This window comes from Pelophylax lessonae, assembly GCF_965119305.1.
Source record: "Pelophylax lessonae genome assembly, chromosome: 1".
Classification (NCBI taxonomy): Eukaryota; Metazoa; Chordata; class Amphibia; order Anura; family Ranidae; genus Pelophylax; species Pelophylax lessonae.
Window position 1 is genome coordinate 352,994,706 of NC_138768.1, and position 12,844 is coordinate 353,007,549.

Genomic DNA, 12,844 nt, shown 5'->3' on the forward strand with positions numbered 1-12,844 from the left:
CCGCTGTGCTAGCTGCTCTCGCTGTAGCCCTTAGATGGGACGGAGAGCGGTCAGGAGTCACGTGACCAGCCTAAAGCTCTCTGCAAAAATGGTATTTAGAAGCTTTGTTTTCCACATACACTTACATACTGTAGTGTATTATAGCTGAATACAAGAGAGGGTCTGGCAGTAACACACACACACACACGCACCTGGCAGGGAGGGAAGGAGGACACAGGACAGAGCAGATGACGGAGACCGGTATCCTGACCACGATCTCCTAACTCAGCAGCCATGATAAACATGGTCTGCTCTCGGGGGAGGGGGAGAGTCAGGACCAAGAAGGATCAAACAGGCATTGTAGGAGATACAAAGAGGTAATTGAAAAAATGAAAGCACTATTCTACAGGTTGCACATTATTGTTATCTTTAATCCTAATTAGCTCTCTAAGGGCAGGTTCAGACTATAGCAGAGAGCTGTGTTTTTCTGTAGAAGTAAAATGAAGCTTTCCGCAAGGGCACAAAGAAAGAAATGTTTCTCCTTCGTTCACTGACAGACACAGCTTCAAGTCTTCAGACCATTGGGCTTATGCTCTTGCTCTCTAGGAGTGGGACTAGACAGAAACCTTTTTGGTTACGCCCCTGGGGCTGTCCCAGAGGGTATACCATCACTTACTCCTGAACTAGGCAGAAAAAAAAATGGAAGTTCTACAGCAGGAAGGACCTAACTCTCTGCTGGGATCTGTGGTCCTGGCATTTTTTCCTATTTAAATGGAATTTCTCTTACGTCCTCCGACAGTCGCCGCCTCTTCATATTCGTCACATATGGGGTATTAGACTTTGCTCCGAAGGAGTAGCTAGGCAACAGAATATGTTAACAATAAAGCTTTAACATATCCCACCCTCAAGGGGTGGTCCCCTCAGTCAATACCCTCCTACTTCCTGCAACCATATCTCAGTTTTAATGTCTAGCTTGTCAGGAGTGGCTGGCTCTCTCTGTGCTGGGACTTTTTGTCCCAGACTCTTTCTTCTTTTTGATATTTTGTTTGAGTTTTCTCTCTACCTTTACTTAGCTGTTATTTTTGTCAGCATTAGTTAGTTCTTCGGACGAAGAGGATCATGCGGACTGGGTCTCGGGCTGATCCCCCTGGTCGCAGGTCGTGGGTCAGTGGCTTCCCAGTCTGCCATCGAGCGTTCAGCCAGGTAACGCTCCTGGCACGGTGAACGACCCATCCCTGTTCGGTGCAGGGATGATTGGTGAGGTGGCTACCTCACCGGACGCTGTGCGGTTTCTGAACCGCCATTGTGTGCGTCTTGAATTGCGACTCTCCCTGCCTCATGTGCAGCGGCTTGTTCGCCTGTGCGGGTTCCCCACGCCATGTGAGGTAAGTGTATCTATGTGGGGACCTGTCTGTCTGGGGGGGGTCTCAGTCTGGGACTGTGTAACCTGCCTTTAATCACACTGCTTGTCTCCCTATATCTCGGCTGCATGCTGTGGGCTGCAAGGGGGGGGGGAGCTGTATGACACTGAGTATGTCAGGCTGGGCAGTGTGAGGAGCTGTGTGCTGTGGGGCATGTTTTTAATGGCATGTTGGGGCATATACAGCGATCGCTGCGGCGATCTAACATGTATCCATATTATGGGATAATATTGTGTGTGATTTTATGCACTGTGGAGCGGCGATTTCGGCGCCAAACGGCGCCATTTTACCGGCGCCCGCTCCGGCCGCATGGTTTACATGCCCGGCGGCCATTTTCTTGTAGCCTCCATAGGCTTACATAGAGCGCCCTGGCAGCATCACTTCCTCTCTCCTGGAAGCACCGATCGAGGCAGCAGCAGCAGCGGAGTCTCCTCAGGTTTTATCCTTCTATTCCTGTATTCCATTGCCTGTATTCAGTCTGTATATTCCCTGTGGGGGTCTCATTGTGCCTGAGTGTGGTGCGGTGGGCTGCGCTTGCCGCGCTTGCTGGAAGGGGGCAGTTAACCCTTGGTTGTCTGGCATACAGGGGCAATGGATTCTCAGGAGGGCAAGTTTCCCACAGTATTGGTGGAAAGCCAGGGGACCGCTGTTTCCCCCCCAGGGGGGGATTTGGCCACTATTGTGGCTGGCCTTGCTGCACAGGTGCAAATGCTGGTGGCTGCTCAATCTACTAAACGGCCCAGAGTTACTCTGTCCTCTGATTCTGAGGGTGAAGGTGATGGGGCTGTTCTGGCGGGGACCCCCCTATCGGGGTCCCGCTCCTCTCTTGATCTAGTGGGGTCTGAGGTAGAGGCTGAAGTTGAGGGGGTTGATAATTCTCCCCCTGGCTCGCCTGAAGAGCTTGCAATCATGGATGAGTTGATTGCTTCCATTAAGCAGACGCTACGTTTGCAGGACGAGGTGTGTCCCCCAGCTGCCTTGGCGGCTTATGGGACGCAGAGAAAACGCAGGACGCCGCAGGTTTTTCCCTGCAATGCTGATTTTCAGCGCGCTGTTAAGGACCAATGGCGCGATTTGCGCAAGCCTTTTGCGGTACCAAGTAAATTTAAGCTGCGTTATCCTTTCTCGCCTGCCACTGATGAACGGTGGTGTGTGCCTCCGCCAGTGGATCATGCTATTGCGGTTTTGAACAAAGCCACTGCGATCCCTGCAGAGGGATCCCCTGTTTTCCGTGATGCCACGGATAGGAGACTGGAGTCTCTTGCCCGTCATACTTATTCTGTTACGGGTTCTATGCTTAAGGCTCTGTTTGCTTCTCTCATGGCGGCCCAGGCGATCGCAAGTTGGACGCAGATGCTTAGGCGCGTCCTAGTGGCCGATTCGGCCTCGGCGGCGACCCTGGATATGGTGGATCAGATCCACCAGGGTGTCATGTATCTGTGTGATGCGGACCTGGACCTGATTCCGTTGGCCGCGCGTGTGCACAGCGTGGCGGTGTTGTCTCGCCGCCTGGTTTGGTTGAAATGTTGGTCGGTGGACCAATCTTCACGTAAAACCTTAGCCAATCTGCCTTATGATGGGTCTCGCCTTTTTGGGGAGTCCCTGGATGTGTTGATTAAGGGGATTACCGGGGGTAAGAGCACTCTCTTGCCCCATTTCCCCATGGCTAAGGGGGCTTCTGGGAAGAAGCATGCTCATTTTCGGCCCCCTCAGGGGTCCTTTCGTGCCTTTCGGCCGCACTACAAGGGCAAACCGTTCAAGGGCCAGGGCTCTCAGAAGAAACCCTGGTCTGGGAAACAGAAGTCCGGCCAATCCGGACCTGCGGCCCATAACAGTTCGGCCTGAAGGGGCGCCCTCACCCAGTTTTGGGGTGGGGGGACGCTTGCTCGGTTTTCTTCAGCCCTGGTTGGCCCGTGTGCGGGACAGATGGGTTCTGGAAATCGTTCGATCTGGTTACAAGATCGAGTTTCTCTCTCGGCCAGAGAGCAGATTTTTTCCCTCAAATCTACAACTGTCTCCAGAGCGCCTGCGGGATCTGCACCTGGCGGTGCGGGACCTGAGGGCTCAGGGAGTGGTGGTTCCGGTGCCTCATCGGGACAGATTTCGGGGGTTTTATTCCAATCTGTTCACCGTGCCCAGAAAGGAGGGCAAGGTTCGTCCAATTCTGGACTTGAAAGCTCTGAACCGCTCTGTGCGGGTTCGCAAGTTCCGCATGGAATCCCTGCGCTCGGTGGTGGCTGCCCTGGTTCCGGGGGAATTCATGGCCTCCATCGATTTGAAGGATGCGTATCTTCACATCCCCATATTCGAGGGTCATCAGAGATACCTTCGATTTGCCATTGCGGAGGATCACTACCAGTTCGTGGCGTTGCCCTTTGGGCTCGCCTCGGCTCCGCGGGTCTTCACCAAAGTGCTTGCACCGGTTCTGGCATTATTGAGAGCCCAGGGCATTTCTGTCCTGGGGTATCTGGACGACATTCTGATTCGGTCTGCGACCAGTCAGGGTCTGGAGAAGGACCTGTCTGTCACGATGCAAACTCTGCAGGAGTTCGGTTGGACGATAAATGTTCCAAAGTCGACACTGAGTCCGTCGGTTCGTCTTCCCTATCTGGGAATGATACTGGACTCGGTGCAGGCGAAGGTCTTCCTGCCGGAAGACAAACTCAGGACTCTTCAGGAGGAAGTCAGGTTCCTCAGGGACGTTCCGAACTCGTCTCTGCGGACGTGTATGAGATGTCTGGGATTGATGGTCTCGGCTTTCGAGGCGATTCCTTTCGCGCAGTTTCACACGCGGGGTCTCCAGGCGGAGATCTTGTCCAAGTGGGACGGGCGACCTCAATCTCTGGATCTTCAGATCTCGTTGAGTCATCGCACCAGGGAAAACCTTCTGTGGTGGCTCCAGTCCCCGTTGGTGTCCGGGGGCAAGTCGTTTCGTCCGATCTCGTGGACGATAATCACCACGGATGCCAGCCTGTCGGGCTGGGGTGGTGTTCTGGGCGTTCTGTCCGCCCAGGGGACCTGGTCGGAGGGGGAGTCTTCCCTCCCGATCAACATTCTGGAATTGCGTGCGATAAGGCTCTGTCTTCATCGCTGGACGGACCGGCTGCAGGGCTGCCCGGTTCGGGTGCAGACGGACAATGCCACGGCGGTGGCCTACATCAACCACCAAGGGGGCACCAGGAGTGCCCGAGCGGCTCGAGAAGTGGCCGACATTCTGTCTTGGGCCGAGACTCATGTCCCGGCGATAACGGCGGTTCACATTCCGGGAGTGGAGAACTGGCAGGCGGACTATCTGAGTCGCCAGACCCTGGATCAGGGGGAATGGTCTCTCCACCCGGCTGTCTTCCAGATGTTGTGCGCGAAGTGGGGTCTTCCAGATGTGGACCTGTTCGCGTCTCGCCTCAACTACAAGGTGAAGAGGTTCGTGGCAAGGACGCGCGACCCTCGGGCAGACGCGTCGGACGCGTTAGTGGCCCCGTGGCATCAGTACAGGCTGATGTACGCGTTTCCACCGATTCAGTTGCTGTCCCGGTTCCTTCGCAGGTTACACTCGGAACGCAGCACGGTGATTCTTGTGGCACCGGACTGGCCTCGCCGGTCCTGGTACGCAGACCTCGTGAATCTGGCGGTCGACGCCCCCTGGCGTCTGCCTCTTCGGGACGATCTACTGTCTCAAGGACCGATTTACCATCCTGCTTTACAGTCGCTGGCTTTGACGGCCTGGCTGTTGAGACCGAGGTCCTGAAGGAGAAGGGTCTCTCTCCAGAGGTTGTTCATACCTTGATCAACGCGAGGAAGTCTTCCTCGGGAAAGGTTTATTACCGTACTTGGAAGGCCTATTTTGCCTGGTGTGAGTCCAGGGGGTTTTCACCCCGCACGTACTCGGTTTTCCGTGTGCTGTCTTTCCTTCAGACGGGTGTCGATCAGCGTTTGGCGCTGGCTACGATAAAGGGTCAGGTGTCTGCGCTGGCCGTTCTGTTTCAACGTCCCGTGGCTTCCAACTCCTTGGTTGGCACTTTTATTCAGGGTGTGCGGCATCTGGTTCCTCCTAGGAGGGATCCTTTGCCCCCTTGGGACTTGAATCTAGTCCTGTCTGTGTTACAACGTGCTCCTTTTGAACAGATCAGGGAGATATCGTTGTCTATGTTGTCCAAAAAGGTCGCCTTTTTGGTGGCGATCACTTCGGCTCGCAGAGTGTCGGAACTGGCGGCTTTGTCCTGCAAGTCTCCGTACCTGGTTGTTCATTTGGATAAGGTGGTCTTGCGACCTAATCCTTCTTTTCTGCCGAAACGAGTTTCGGAATTCCATCTTAACGAGGATATTGTTTTGCCTTCGTTGTGCACGAAGCCTAAACATCCAAAGGAGGTGAGACTACATTCTCTGGATGTTGTTCGGGCGATTAGGGTTTACCTTAAATCGACTGAGTCTTTTCGAAAGACGGACTCCTTGTTTGTTCTTCCAGAGGGTCCTCGGAAGGGCATGGCGGCTTCCGCCTCTACCATTGCCAAATGGATCAGGCAGACCATTGAACAGGCCTATGCCTTGCAGGGGAAGGTTCCCCCTGTGCCTGTGAAGGCGCACTCTACTAGATCTCTGAGTACGTCTTGGGCCTGTCGTCATGGGGCTTCTGTAGCCCAGGTGTGTAAGGCGGCGACTTGGTCGACCGTACACACTTTCACAAAATTCTACAAAGTAGATGTTCAGGCATCGGCGGATGCTTCCTTTGGCCGCAAGGTTCTTAGTGCGGCTGTTCCCTAGGGTCCCTTGTTGGGGACTCCTGGCTGTTGGGATAAGTTTTGTATCCCCTGGTTTTTTGTCTTTTCCTGGGTTGTTGCTCCTGTTGAGCACTTATTTTTGCTGTTGCCCAGCTGGTTTCCTTCCTTTGGTAAGGTTCCTTTCTTTGATGTGGAGACTGCGTTGCCTTTCGGCGCGGATGCGTTTCCCACCCCTCATGTCTGCACTGCTTTGGGACGTCCCCATATGTGACGAATATGAAGAGGCGGCGACTGTCGGAGGACGTAAGAGAAAACGGAATTTTTGTAAAATCTTACCTGTAAAATTCCTTTCTCTGAGTCCTCCGACAGTCGCCGCCCCCGCCCCTCTTTTGGGGTTTGACTGTATACTCTACTGCTATTCCACTAAAACTGAGATATGGTTGCAGGAAGTAGGAGGGTATTGACTGAGGGGACCACCCCTTGAGGGTGGGATATGTTAAAGCTTTATTGTTAACATATTCTGTTGCCTAGCTACTCCTTCGGAGCAAAGTCTAATACCCCATATGTGACGAATATGAAGAGGCGGCGACTGTCGGAGGACTCAGAGAAAGGAATTTTACAGGTAAGATTTTACAAAAATTCAGTTTTTTTACTTTTTCTTTATTATTTTTGTTCCTGTGTGAACTACAATCAACTGTTCCTGTGAGAACTACAATCAACCGCCTGGACTGGGGGATGCACTGAATATTCTAGATCCTTACGGTCTTCCCAGTCTGGCCTGCGAGCGCGACCCAACTACTAGCTCCGCACTAAGTTAGCTGCTACATAGTCCCACTGGATGGGGACTGACCAGCGAGTGAAACACCTCGCTAGGTCGCATAGCACTGGTCATGACCAGAGTCGCAGCATACCTCATGCCGCAGCACCCCAATTCCAAGATGGTGCGCTGGACTGCTGGGAGTGGTGCCCGGCTGGTGACCGTGGTATGGTGAATACTTTCACCCCCTCCTTTCCTGCGAAATTATTGGGGTGGTCGGGGGCCCCCCTGTGTCTTTCCTCCCTCTTGTGCTCCTCCCTCCTCCTTGCGGGGTTCCCACAATTTGGATGCCCTCACCTGTTCCCTGCCCCCCCCCCCCCTGGCCCCTGTTTGAGGGCATGGGTGAATATGGGTAGGGGGGCCACATGGTGCTGGGCTGGAGGAGCGGTGGGAGATGCCGCTGTCGGTCCCAGGTAGGGGTATCCGTACCTGGGTACTGTGGGGGGGGGGGGGTCCCTAGGGGTGTGTTGTACCGCTATTTTTCCGTGGTCTCTGTGATTCCCAGTTCGGCGGCCATGTTTTTGGTTTCCCCATAGACTTGCATTGGCGGCCATTTTCCTGTAGTCGGAGACAGTTCTGAGACTGTGGGGGCCTCTAGTGTCAGGTCAGCGTTTCCTCTTTCCAGCAGTGTGGCAGATCCTTACTGTATACAGCGCTGCGGGTGCGCTGCGCTGCCACAGCGGTGCACAGGGGGAAGGGGCCTCCCATATTTTTATTTTATTTTTTTAAATGTTTTTTCTTTGCTGAGCAGCGGTTTGCACGTTTCACCACCTGATCTACTCCTGGGGTGCACGTTTCACTACCTGATCCACTCTTGGAAGCTGCGGGAACCTCTGAAAGGGTCTTTAGTCTAATGATTGCCTCCTTTTCGAGGCTGCAGTGTAGGCCCAGTTTCACTCTGGACCATTGCAATGCAATGTTCGGGTAGGGTTGGACAAACAGACTCAATCATTGTACTGCCCATTGTGTCAGCATTCTGCAATTATTGACCTTTAAACCTTGGACTTTTCTATCATGAGAACACCGGTGGAGAATACAGTCGGATAGTGCTACAGCTGTGTCCTACACCAATCATCAAGAAGGCACCATAGGTCATACTACTTAAAAGGAAACAGACTTGATAATCTTGGGCAGAACTTTGCGTTCATGCCCTGTCTGTCATCCACATCCCAGGCGTGGGAAATTGACACATAGGTTTTCTCACCTTTAAGCTTCTGCATCAGGGGGAATCGGCTCTCCATCTGGAAGTGTTTCAAGCACTTTTCCACAGGTGGGGGGTGCCGAAAGTGTATCTGCTGGTGTCCCAGATTCAACAACTAACTGGACAGGTTTGTCATCGGGTCCAGGGACCCTCGGCATTCTCATAATGTCTGCCATCACACCTGGAAGGCCTATTTCTCTTTCATTCATTGACGGACACAGTTCCTGATCTTCATAACCATTGGGTTATTCTGCCCCCTACAGGAGTAGGACACTAGGCAGAAAAAGAATCTGGCTACGCCTATGGGCAGTCCCAGGGGGTATACTCCCTCTCTGCCATCACACCTGGAAGGCCTATTTCTCTTTCATACATTGACGGACACAGCTCCTGATCTTCATAACCATTGGGTTATTCTGCCCCCTACAGGAGTAGGACACTAGGCAGAAAAATAATCTGGCTACGCCTATGGGCAGTCCCAGGGGGTATACTCCCTCTCTCTGCTATAGGTACTCAGTGGTTTTTTTTGCCTAGTTGGGAGTAAGGACCAGTTCCTTGCTGGGATCTCTGGCCCTGGCATTTTTTTCTTTTTAGATTGCTTTTTTTCTCCTGTTTTTTTTCCTGTGAGATTTTTAATCAATTGCCGGACTCGGTATCTGGCTGGATAATCTAGATCCAGTGGTCACCCCCAGTCTGGCCAGCGAGTGCGTGCAGACCACAGCTCCATGTTAGGTCGGCCGTGACATAGCCCCACTGGACGGGGGCTGGCCTGCGAGTTAAATGGCTCGCGAGGTCGCATACGACTGGGTCTCAGCCCGAGTCGCAGCGTCCCTTCTGGCCGACAGCCCCCCATTTCGATAGCGAGGCGTTCTGGCCCGGTTCCTTGTATGGTGAGTAGTTGCCCCCCCTCTCCATCTGGAGGGTTTTGGGGTGGACGTTGGCCCCTCCTTGGGACGGTAGGACCCCCGGGTTCCCCTCCCTCCGTCAGGCACCCCTTTTTCACCTGTCCCCCATCCTACCCCCCCTCCACTTATATTGGGGCTGTGTGGGTGATCTGGTCCACCTCCTGGGGTAGGGGCAGGGTGCTATGCTGGCAATGGGGGCTGGGGGGTGCGACCGGGCAATCGGCTGTGCAGGGGGGGGGGTTTGGTACTGGTGGGGGTTCCTGCCTGGGCTTGTCTTTGAGGCCTAGGGATCCCTCGTGGGGCCATCATTTTGCTGTAGACTGGTGTCTTGCGTGGTGGTGACCTTGTTTGTGTAGTCCGGCGGCCATTTTGTGGGGGTTTTGTATTGAAAATAGCGGCGGCCATGACAGTGGAGCACTGTGGGTGGCGATTTCTGTGGTGGCAGCCCCTCCTCATCCCCTGGTGCTGACTCTTTTCACTTCCTGATTGCTGCACGTGGAGTGCAGATTATTCTGGTGGTTGCAGGTGGTGGGGTTCTCTCTCTGCTGAGGATCGCTTTGTGCCTGGGGACTGTGTGGTGCTGCCAGCGTGGTGGGGGTTGTCCCTTTTGCAGTGTTTTTACACTTTTTGTGGGATCCCCCTGGTGACTCATGGAGTCTTTGGAACACATCTCCCCAACTGATCCCTTCTCTGAGGCTGCGGGGGCCCTCCGGGTCCCAACCATCCATTGATGCACTGACGGCAGTTCTGGAGTCCTTTGTGTCCCGGGCGGAGGTGGGTTTTGGGTGATGGCCTGGCAAAAAGCACCCCCCCCCCCACCTTCCCCTGCCTCATCTGTCTTATCAGATCCTGAATCTGATTTGGCCGCCGCTGACGTGGCTCACCCTGTTGGGTCTACGACCACGCGCCCGGAATCCTCAGAGAGGATGATTCCTCTACATCTGCAACTGTGCACAAAAAGGCGCTGGTGGATGCACTAATTGTATCTGTGCATAAGACCTTAAAGATGGAGGACACAGCTGCGACGGAGGTGCAGGTTCCCTTTGCCACTCACAAGCCATCCAGAGCAGCAAAGGTGTTTCCTTTAACTGTTTCCTTTTTCCTATTTTGACCGAATTGACGCTAAAGAGTGGGGACGACCAAAGCATCCCCTTGGGGTCCCTAACCGATTTACTGGGCGTTACCCCTATGAGGAGTCCCTTATTAAGAAGTGGACTGTTCCACCGGTGGTGGACCCTCCGGTTTCCAGATTGAACAAGGCAACCATGATCCTTGGCCTTTAAGGATCCGGCTGACAGGAAGGCGGAGGCTGTGGCCCGCACTATGTACACCTTAGCTGGTTCAGCGCTGAGGCCGGTATTTACCATTGCCCTTGTGTTGCAAAGTCTGACCTAGTGGGCTAAGCTCCTATGCCGTGACCTGGAGGGAGAACAGCTCCCCCCTGCCTTTGCTGAGCTGGCGGACCAGCTGGTCCTGGGGCTGCAGTTTATCCGAGATGCCTCTTTTGGATGCGGCTCTCCTAGTGGCACAGCTTTCTGTTTCGGCAGTGGTCCTTTAGCATGTCCTTTGGCTTAAATGCTGGTCTGCGGACCAGACTTCTAAAGAGGCCTTGACTGATCTCCCCTTTCAAGGGGATCGCCTGTTTGGGGCTACCCTGAATGACATCACTAAAGGGCTCACAGGGTGAAAGAGTACTTTTCTTCCGCAGGCTACTAAGGGCAAGGAACCTTGTCATAGACGTGGGCCCTTCTTCCCGGCTCATAAGAAGTTTTTTCGTCCCTCAGGGTCGACTGACAAGGGCTCAAAGCCTTTCAGGGCCTCTTCTGGAGAATCCAAACAAACCTGGTCTGGCAAGCCTGAGAGTGGGCACCTTCAGCATGAAGGTGCACCCTCACCCGTATGGGGGATGAGGGTACATTTTTGTTGGTTTCCGGACCTGTGGACTTCCCTGGTACAAGACAAGTGGGTCTACGAAGTAATTCGGTCCGGCTACAAGATCAAGTTTCAGTCTGGTCTCTTGGCATGGCTCTTTTCTGCCAACTTGCACCTCTCCCCGGACCGTTTACAGGGTCTGTTTGGGGCAGTACAAGACCGGTTGCTTCAAGGGGTGATTGTCCCGGTTTCCGATTTTGGAAAGTTTTCAGGGTTTTTTCTCAAACCTGTTTACAGATCCTAAGAAGGAAAGCAAGATGCGTCCAATCCTGGACCTCAAGGTGCTAAACTGCTTTGTGCGGATCCAGAGGTTCAGGATGGAGTCCATTTGCACGGCGGTGGCATCCCTGCATCAGGAGGATTTTCTTGCCTCTATCGACTTCAAGGATGCTTATCAAGGTGGCTCATGTCAATCATCAAGGGGGCACTAAAAGTGTCCTGGCGGCTCTGGAGGTAGCCGGCATTCTAAGGTTGGCAGAGCAGTTCGTTCCAGCCCTCTCCGCCGTACACTTTACCGGGGTGGAAAACTGGCAGGCGGATTACCTCAGTCGGCAGGCGTGGACCAAGGGGAGTGGTCCCTTCATCTAGGGGTGTTTCATCAGTTGTGTCTCTAGGTGGGGCATCCCTGAGGTGGATCTGTTGGGGTCTTGGCTCAACAGAAAGGTTAAGAGGTTTGTGGCTCAGTCACGGGATACTCTGGCGGATGCCACAGATGTGCTGGTGGCCCTGTGGGGTCAGTGTCATCTGATTTACGCCTTCCCTCCTCTCAAGCTTCTGCCAAAACTTCTATGCAGGTTTGAGGCAGAAGGGATTCCAGGCATCTTAGTGGCTCCGGACTGGCCTCGCCGGGCTTGGTACGCCAATCTGGTGCGGCTGATCACAGACGTTCCTTGGAAGCTTCCTCTCAGGGATGATCTGCTGTCCCAAGGACCAATCTTCCATTCTGCTTTACAGTCTCTGCCTTTGACGGCTTGGCTGTTGAACGCCAGGTGCTGATGGACAGAGGTTTATCTAAGTCTGTGATTCCAACGCTGTTAAAAGCTAGGAAATCTACCTCTAGGAAGACCTATAATCGTACGTGGAAGACGTACATTGTGTGGTGTGAGTCTCTTGAGGTTCATCCTCGCTCCTTCCCGGTGGCCACATACTCCCTGGTGCGTACCTATCTTCAGGGTGTCCAAAATTTGGTTCCTCCAGTGCGGTCTCCGTTGCCGTCTTAGGGCCTCAATTTGGTGCTTTCGATCCTCCAGAAGCCTCCCTTTAAGAAACTTCAGGAGATTCCCTTGCTTACGCTGTGTCACGTACCTGACGGCTGAGCCTGATGTCCAGAGGGAAGGCTTCTCGTACAACCCCTGGCTCCGGGACCACCGATGTTGTGACAGTGGCCACGAGAGCGTGGTGGTGTAAGAGTGCCTGGATCGTCCTTCAGATGGTGCGTGTATCACCAGGGTTAACCAGAAGGTAACAGCAGGTAGGCAGAGCTGCCAGACTTTAGGCTGGTGGCAGCAGGCAGCAGGCAGGTGCATGTAGAGCGGGAGACACAGGAAGCGAGGTCAGACAAGCCGGGTCGGTAACAGATGATCAATAGCAGGCAAAGACAGAAGGCAGAGGATATCCGGGGTTCAAGCGGAGATCGGCAAAGTGAGTGCAGGCAGATGGGAAAAAACGAAAGTAAAGCCCAGATACAGGCCAAGGTCAAGGTAGGAGAGATGCAGGTGGAGTCAAGGGCAAGCCGGGTCAAACACAGAAGAAGCAGGATCAGGTTTCAGAACTCAAGTACAGCTGCAGATCAGACAGCAAAGCCCTATTGCAACTGCTGCACTCGTATATGGTAATTTAGCGCCCGCATCTATTGGCGTTCACGCGTTCGTGAATAA

General features: G+C 53.7%; 1 protein-coding gene across 2 annotated transcripts in view; it reads left to right on the plus strand.

Moving 5' to 3' along the window:
* Nucleotides 1–12,844, plus strand: part of KIF27 (kinesin family member 27) — a 165,539-nt gene that overhangs the window by 49,640 nt on the left and 103,055 nt on the right. The gene's annotated exons all lie outside the window — the stretch shown is intronic.